A 9,239-nucleotide genomic window follows, 5' to 3' on the forward strand; every position below is an offset into this window, starting at 1 on the left:
AGAGAGACTGGCCAGCTGCCTCACACCAGGCAGGAGCCCACCAGGGAGTGAGGCCCCCAACCCACAGCCAGTGCCAGTGACCCCCAGGACTTTCCCTTTTCCTTAGCTCCAAGTGGCGCTAAAGGCAGACCCCAACTCAGGGGGTGAGCACGAGGAATACTAGACAAACAGAACCGTGCTTCTCGTTAGTATTTTTCTGTGAGTGAGTACTATCATTATTAAACTTAAGTGCCTCAGTTATAGAGATGAGAGAAACATAAAAATGATTCTTGTTATTTTTCTTGTCACAATTACGTTTTTAAAACCCAAGTATTTATGAATTGAGTTTTAAAGTCTATAGAATTATGGTCTATGGCTTCCAAAAATCTGATTGTTTTTCCAGGGAGTTATACACACGCATGGATGTGTATATGTTGGCAGCTCGGAATGAAGAGTATTTTTTCAAGTTCTAAATTCCTCTCGAATGGGAACGAAGTGTTCTCCTGACCCTTCATACACTCCATATTACTGTCGACATCTGCAACTAATTGATGATCTATAAGTCAAAACTGTGACCAATGCAAAAAACCTTGAGCAAAGCTTGCCTGGGTTTGACGGACCCTTCTTAATGTATTTCAGATTAAGGCTAAAACAAGCCACCTTTTAACTGTGTGACTGAGTACCAAACAGTAGCAGTGAATATTTATCAGACATCAAATAATAACCTGATCAGATAAAGTGTCGTTACCAGTGAAAATCTAATTTAGAGCATTTTAACATTTTCATTTGGATTTTTGTTTAACCCAAATGCTTTTTAAAGGCATAGAGCAGCAGTTCTCAACCTGTGGGTCGCGACCCCTTTGGCAGTCAAATGACCCTTTCACCGGGGTCACCTAAGACAATCCTGCGTATCAGATATTTACATTACGATTCATAACAGTAGCAACATTACAGTTATGAAGTAGCAACGAAAATAATTTTATGGCTGAGTCACAACATGAGGAACTGTATTTAAAGGGACAGAAGGTTGAGAACCACTGGTATAGAGGAACATATTGTCAGCACGCGACTTGATTGATTAAAGCAACCCTTTAAGTCAACAAAATCAAATTATGAACATCTGAATATCTCGGCAGTACAGGAATGACACTACGAATCCACAGGAGGAGGCAACATAGTGTTTTAGGAAAGAATGCGGGCCCTGGAATGGACAGACCTGAGTTTGTGTCCTGGCTTTACCATTTACTCTCTGGACGATGCCGGGCAATTCATCAACCGCCCTAAGCCCCTGTCCTTATCTTTGAAATGGGGATCAGAGACGCTTCCTTGTAAGGGAGTTCCCGTGAGGATTAAATGTGACACATGAGAAGGAAAACGTTTGGCACACCACAGACTCTATGTTTCCAACATGAGGAACCAAAAGGCTGCACAACGTATAGTCTAGACAAGTAACAATATCATCTTTAACTTAAATTATATACAGGCCATGGCTGGGGTGGCAGGCTATTTGTGTGTTTACAAACTGGCCTCCCCTGTGCTCCTCAGGAGATGGTTAAATAAATCTCTGCTCCACTCACATGGGAGCCAGCTACCTGGAGTGGCCCATGTGAGCAGCAGCTTGTTGCAAATCAACAACCGCATTCCAGCGTAGGGCTCAGACGCAGCCGTTCGCTTTGCTGGCCCAGCATCTCGGTTCTGGCGCCAGTCCTCCCAGCTGCCAGGCACGGCTACCTGTCACCATATTCCAGTTTCATTCCCTCCAAAGAATGATGGCTCATCTCTCGGAGATTCCCCCAGGGCAGCGCCTCCAGGTCTGCACTCTACCATGCTCTCCAAACTTGGTAAAATCTACCTAAAATGTGGGAAAGTCAAACAAAAAAACAGAAACTTCATCTCTAACATACAATTTTGTTCATTTATGATCCAATTCCCCAAACGGATGTGATGTGATAGATGTGTGTGTGCTTAAAGCAGAGGAGCCTTGAGAGCGATGACTAGACTTCTGTTTTCTCACTGACATCTCCTGCATGTCTCAAGCTCCGGGTCCAGCATCTGCAGAACTGACATTTCCATCCACACTTAGAAGAGCTGTCCTCCCACCCTGACGTCACAATGGGCCATGCCAGTGGTGACGCCCTCCCTTCTCCTCCAGCCCACGCGTGCTCTGCAGCGGGGGAGAAAAGGGTGGCCACTGACTCAGTGCGTTTAAGGTGCCTAGACCAGGTGCTCAGTGATTTGTGAACATTGTCTCATTTTATCCACAACCACCTTTGGAATAAGTCATTTTCCCGCCCATGTCACAGCTGAGGAAGTTGAAGGTCAGGGAGGTCAAATTGCTTGCCTGAGGTCCTACAGATCAGAAGTGGCAAAGTCCAACCCCATCTGCCCAATGTGCTCAGAATCAGACCGCTGCCGCAGGCCAGGAGAAGGGGTGCCCAAACTGTCCCCCAGCGGCCACCTGTGCCAGGGTCACCGTGACTGGGTCTTTGTTCTAGTGCTGAATGCACACACCCACACACGCACACTGCAGGGTGCCAGAGGAGTCTGGCTGTTGTGTTCTGCTCTGAGCTAGACACAGAGCACGGAGCCCTCCGCTCGGCTTGCGCTCATTCTGAGCCGAGAGCTGGCCGGGCCTCAGAAGCCCAGGGCCGTCCATCACTCATGTCTCAGGTTCGCTCCTCGGAGAGCCCGAGCTGACCACAACTGCCTTGGCCCGGTTCCACTGTGAGGGAGTCACAGAACTGGCATTTAAGTCCGGAGCGGAAAAAACACCCCGAGCCTGTTCGTTTTTCTGACAGGTGCTGGAGCCCATGAAAGGTCAGATTCCAGCTCGCAGTCACATCCTGGCTTAGCCGGCTCCGGGCACACAAAGGCCTGTCTGTCTCGTCCCAGCGCAGGGAGCAGGGACCCAGGCCAAGGGCTTACGATGGCCGCCTGGTGGCCCGCGCCTGCTGATCCGTCCCTTCACGGGCATTGGCCTCAATGAAGCATCGGGCAGCCCAGCTGCCAGGGTGTGTGGAACAGGCGGGTGGAGAAGAATGCAGGCTTTCTGCTGATTGGGAATTGCAGGAGATATTCACCCCCGGCAGCCCATGAATCCAGGCCCTGACGGCCAGCCTGCTGCGGCTCATTTGTAAAAGCCCTAGGACGCTTCTGTTTCATGTTGGAAGCCTTGCTGGGCCAGAGAGCTGAGTGAGAGCTGTCCCTCCAAGCCCAGCGAGGTTGCTGGGGAATGAAGGAGTGTGTTCTCTTCTTGCTGATGTGTCAGGGATCGCTCAGAGCCACGGTGGGCTCAGAGCTGCGGTGTTATGAGAACAGAGGGTGTGTGTTTAAATGCACGTAGCCACAGGCGTTCAGCTGGGAACATTTGCTTTTGCAGCCTTTGTGAAAACATCCCCCAACTCAAAATGGCTCCGAGGACCCGCAGGCCTGTGTGTTGTTCCCCATCAGCAGCTGTAGGCTGAGGTTTCTGAACATCTCTCACTTCCTTAAAAGACTGTCACTACCAGCTCTGTAGCCCTCTCTAGTCTTGTGATGTTTTTTCCCTTCCCCCTAACCCACCTCCTTCCCCATAATTCTACACTGTGATGCTAATAGGAAGCTAAAAGGCATAGTGGCACCGGCCGGTGTGGGTCAGTGGTTGAGCATCAACCTATGAACCAGGAGGCTATCGTTCGATTCCCCATCAGGACAGGGGCTTGATTCCCAGGATGCAGCGGACCAGTGATTCTCTCTTGTCATTGATGTTTCTATTTCTCTCTCCCTCTGAAATCAATAACAAAATATACTTCTTAAAAAGGTATGGTGGCTGCTGCGCGTCACCCTGTAAGCCAACATGGGAGAACTTGATCTTATAAGTTCATTTAAATGCTTCTGTTAAATAGCAAACTCAGAGTACCAATAAGTTTAATTTTTTAAAAAGGGGGGGGGGTAATAAACTTGATTATGGGATTGAAAAAACAGTCGTTTTCAAATAATTCTCCCCACCAGTCGAGACCCTCACCCTGACAAGATTTTCAGTAAAAGGAAGCACAGCCTGGAAACCAAGGTTCTGGCCTCCGGTCTGGCTGTGCCGCGGAGTTCTTCTGGGTCAACATGTGCTCAGACCCCGGCCCCGGGGGCCCCAGTGGCGCCATGAGCACCTGCCAGAGACCGACTACAAAGCTCTTCCTTTGGCCACCTTGTGTCCTAGGTGTGTCCCCAACCCCTAGAAGCCCTGTCTCTTCCACTTTCGGTTGTGAAGGCTCCATCCCATAAGCTCTACCAAGGGTTTGACTCAATGAACATTTGCTAGCAGCCTCTGTGAAAAGTGCAAGGTGTCCTTGGGGACTGTCTCATCGCCACTCTGTCACTGGGTCTCCATCTCTCACTGAGGAACACAAACACAATCCTAATAAGCATAGTAGGTCACAACTACCATCTGCACACATGTGCCAAGTGCTTACTTAGCATGGTCAAATGCCTTCCCTACCACTCAGTGAAGTAGATATGATTTATTCCATTTTATAGACAGAGAGCCTGAGGATCAGAGAGCCTCCTCGCCCCCCCCCCCATGTGGTGGAACCAGCACACAAACCCACATAAATCTGACAGCAAAGCTCATGCTCTAAGCCACCATTGGGCAGTGCTTCTCATCCTAACTACTGGAAATAAATAATCCCCAATAATCTTTTGAAAGAGTATAGAAGAGAACACTTGGGTCAAAACCACTATCATTTCACTGGGCTCTCTGTACATGCCAGGCACTGCTAGGAGCTTTGTGGGACTCTTGCAACATTCCTGCAGAGTAGGTATGGTGTCTCCATTTTATGTCAGTAGTGTGATAGACATGAGAAGGCAAAGCAAAAACCTGAGCTTGAGCCTGGAGTTAGAGGACCTTGTCGGCGCAGCTGGGCTCCGTACACTATAAAGTTGGCAGCATTCAAACACGCCATTGCTCCATCGCTGTTATTTGTTATAGTAACTGTGGCATTTACTGGGCATGGAACGCCAGATGCATTAGGGTTTCTTTCCTGCAAGGTTTGTGGTCCTGATCTGGGGATGTCAGCTTTCAAAAAATGTGATTCCCGTGATTTCCCAGACTGCCCGGGGCTCCGTGTGTGTGTGTGCACGTGTGCATGTGTTTGCACATACCCGCTATGTGTGTCTGTCACACTGCAGGGAGCTTGTCCTCATTTAAACAGCCAATTAAAACCCACTTTGGCACTTAACGCATGTCACTGCTTCTAGGCCCTCGGCTGCCTTCCCAGCAGGCCTTTAATTTGATAAAGAGCTTCTATTAACGACTAACAGAGCCCCAGTAAGTTAATTAAACCTTGTCCTTTATTTTGCTTCCAAGGTGTGCCCTCCTTGTAAAAGGCCCAAGGTTTGAGCTTGCAAATGACTTTAGACAATGTTCCATGCTTCAATGAGAAAAGTATGTCTGTCATGTCCTGGCAAGTTACACGTAAAGTCTCAATTTCAGCATCATGTCAGGCTTTCACGGGGGCCAGGAGCAGATGGAAAAAACCTCTGCACCCAATTGTATGGAAGCCAGAGTTAGCAATGGAAGATGAGTTTCCTCTGAGAGCAGAATGCTGAAAGACGACCTGGCTGTCATAGAAAACTCCATTTATCCCATTTCTTTAAAGTAATCTGAGAGTCCAGATGGGTTGTATAAACAGAAGAGGAGGTTCCTGGGAGTTCACTGGCTTAATGAAGCCCGTATGTTTAACTCATGTAATAAGTATTTAATCATGCTGATGAAATTCATTTAAACCTCAGCCACACACGCTGTTGCCGAAGCCCTGATAATACCTCACGTCACTCGAGCTAGCAATGCCGGAGCAAGATAGGCGAGACAGAAAGCTGGTGACATTTCACATGGTAAATGGCTTTGGAGGGCGGTGCAGGGGGTGGGATAATGAGCCATGAGAAACTGATGTGTAGCCCACTGCATCTGAGGCCTGCAAGTTCTATTCTGCATCCGCCCATGGTGAGGTGCTACAGACTGGGTGATGACTCATGTGTCCTCTCTTCTTGATTTCTGAGTGACCAAATGCAGAGAAGATATATCCGTTGGGAAGCTCTCTGCTGCTAGTAATGAAACACATAACTCAACCAGATGACACAATCTGGAATTTTTCCGAATACATGTAGCCAGAGTCCTGACACACGGGCCTGTCAGACCTGGTTAATCCAGCCACTTGATTGCATCACCAACGACCCAAGTCCTTTCTCTGCCTCTGTTCTGCAATCCACCATGTGCTCTACGGGCCGGCTGCCCTCATGACCACAAGACAGCTGCCAGCACCGCATCGCAGGGCAGTATGAGTTATTGCAGCCCTGTCAGGCCCGGGGGGGAAAAGAGAAGCCACTCATTCCTTTATGGATAAAGAGAACTTTTCTTCAAGTACCTAATCCCATCTCAGAATGTTTTTTGGTCACAAGCCAATTACTGACAGAGGGATGGGATCACCTTGATTGGCTTAGACCAATGGTCAGCAAACTGGGGCCCCTTGAGTGTGGCTCTTCCACAACATACCATGGGCGGGAGTGCACGTACAATGCGACTGAAACTTCGTGGCCACACTCAAGGGGCCAGAGAGCCGCATGTGGCTTGAGAGCTGCTTAGACGATTGATCCCGAAGCATTGATAGGGTAATGGCAGATTGGAGCCAGCACACACCAGCCTGCAAACCCAGATAGCGTACATGGCTTCCCAGCCCTCCATTTAGTGACCTGGTAGTGGTAGCCCGAAATTGGCCATCATGAGCATATTTACACCACAGGAACTGGCAAATACTACACCCAGGCTTTTCCCCCCTGAAGAGCCAGTTGGTAACTGAAGATGCCAGTTGGTCAGTGCATCACTGCAGCACAGTCACCTTCCTTAAGGCCGGATGCCAGAACAAAACTGGGATTCTTTCAGGTGGAAAAAAGATATAGGGAATGAGCAATGAACAGTACCTGTGTGAGAAGGGCTCAGTTGTCCACTCATACTCTCTAGAAAGCACAGCACTTGGAGGCTGAGCAAGAGTGAAACACCAGATAAAAGTGGGGGGAGAACCAAAGTGGCTTATGTCCTAAAAGAACCTGCTCACGTAAGAAGCACTTGTCTTGTCGGTTGGCCTCATTTTGGGGCCAAAATTGAAAAGATTCTCTAAGAAAGGTCTTAGTTTCCTCTTGGCTAAAATGGTTCTCCACACTTGGTATGAGTTTCACAACCACCTGGAAAAATCTGCTAAAATGGCAGATTCCTGGACAGTTTCCCCAGGAATCTGGTTCAGTGGGTCCAGTGCAGGGACCAGGAAGCTACACTTTTAACAGCCATTTTCCTCCACCCCTCGGTGATTCTAAATGCAAGTTGCCTGGAAAGCATTTCCATGAAAGCCAAAATACGTCTTCTGCTTGGTGGTCTAACTCGGAGGTTGGCAAACAGAAAGGTTTTTATATTTTTAAATAGTAAAAAAAATATATCAAAAGAAGAATACTGTTTTGCGATGTTAAAATAATGTCAAATTAAAATTTTAGTGTCCATAATAGTTTTATTGGAACACAGTCACGCGTTTGTTTATGTGTTGTCTGTGGCCGCCTTCGCACTACAAGGCAGTTGAGGAGTTACGATGGAGATGCTATGACCCACAAAGCCTAAAATATTTACTATCTGGCCCTTCACAGAAAAGTGTTTGCCAACTCCTGGCCTAAGGCGATCCATTCAGCGGGAGAACCAATGGAAGGGGAAAGACTGTCAATCCCCCAGCAGAAGGCTCCCCAACTGGTCTAAGCACAAGCTGCCAGACACATCAGTCAGCCTGGGAGCCAGCCTGCAGCTCCACTTTCTTTTTCTCAAGGACAACTAACAATGGCCAGGTGCCTCTCCCTCTGGCCTGTAGAGAGCCCTAGGTGGTGTGGAGAGCAGGCAGTCGTGTCTTTCTTAGTAAGATGCTCTACCGCATACAAAATCAGTAACCCTCACGCCCATGGGCCTCTACCCTCCATACCATTTGCTTGCCGTGGTCGGGTCAGTGGGGAGTGGATACAAACACATATGGCGCGTAGCTTCTGCTGAAAGGAAATACAGAGAACCTTCAGGTAGGGAAAAAGCCACAGGGGTTTCATTTCAGGGGCTTTTCTCAAGCAAAGTCAGAAGTGTACTTACCCGTTAGCCATCCCAGGTCAAGGCTCAAAGAAGCCCATGTCCTCCCTGAGAGAGGGACCCACAAAGGAGAGCTTCCAGGGCCACAGGCCTGGGACTAGGGCATCTAGACAGTTTCATTCAATGAGTACTTGCTGGCAGAATGTCCCCATGAGTAGGACATAGACTATGAACCCAAGAAAGAAGGGAATTTAGAAGAGGGGGCTAGACTGGGATCACCGAAGAACACACAGAGAAAAATGATATTTGAGAAGGTCTTAAAGGGGAAGGCATAGCATCTGACAAAAGACATAAAAGCAAGAAAGTGTCGGTGGGTGAAAAGAACTGTGACTCTCTTGGTGGGGTTGGACTAGAGTGGTTAGGTGGAGGAGGCAGGTCATAGTGCAGACAGCCCTGGATGCCAGTCAGAAATTGGCATTTTAATTCCGCAGAAAAAGGGAACGGTATTTTTAATGTAAATTTTACACTGAAGTACAGCATATACAAAGTCAAGCTGATTAAGATAGGACCTTGGGCAAGTCACAAATCACAAGTGAATTTTCATAAAGGGAACATATGCAGGTAACTAGTAGTCCTATCCCCTGCAATACCCAGATCTGTAGGAAGTCTCCCCATCCTGGTAGATAATTAATAGTAACAACGATTAATATGACTTACCTTTATAGAGAATGTTATGATGTTTTGATGTTATAAATCATGTGTACATGCTTAAGTTAAGTCGCCAAAATTATGTGATAGACATTATTGCTACTGTCCTTGTGTCACAAAGGCATAAAGCAATAAGGTCGTGTGAGGATTAAGTAGAATTCAGATGCTACCCTTTGTACCCTCATTTCATTAATGGTGCAGTCATTAAAATGATATTGTAGATACATGTTTATTCACATAGAAACATGGTCGAAATATATTATGGAGTTTAAAAAAGAGGCTCCAGGACAGTCATATAGTACATATCATGTATGAAAATATCACAAGGTAGTAGAATACACTAGAGTCAGATCATCTGCGTTCAAACCCTGACATTTACTGGCCATGTGACTGAATAGTCATGCCCCCACCAGAATTCATACATTGAAGCCATAATCCCCAATGCAACATATTTGGAAGTGGGGTCTTGGGCAGG

The sequence above is a fragment of the Myotis davidii genome, unplaced genomic scaffold (assembly GCF_000327345.1).
Source record: "Myotis davidii unplaced genomic scaffold, ASM32734v1 scaffold281, whole genome shotgun sequence".
Taxonomy (NCBI): domain Eukaryota; kingdom Metazoa; phylum Chordata; class Mammalia; order Chiroptera; family Vespertilionidae; genus Myotis; species Myotis davidii.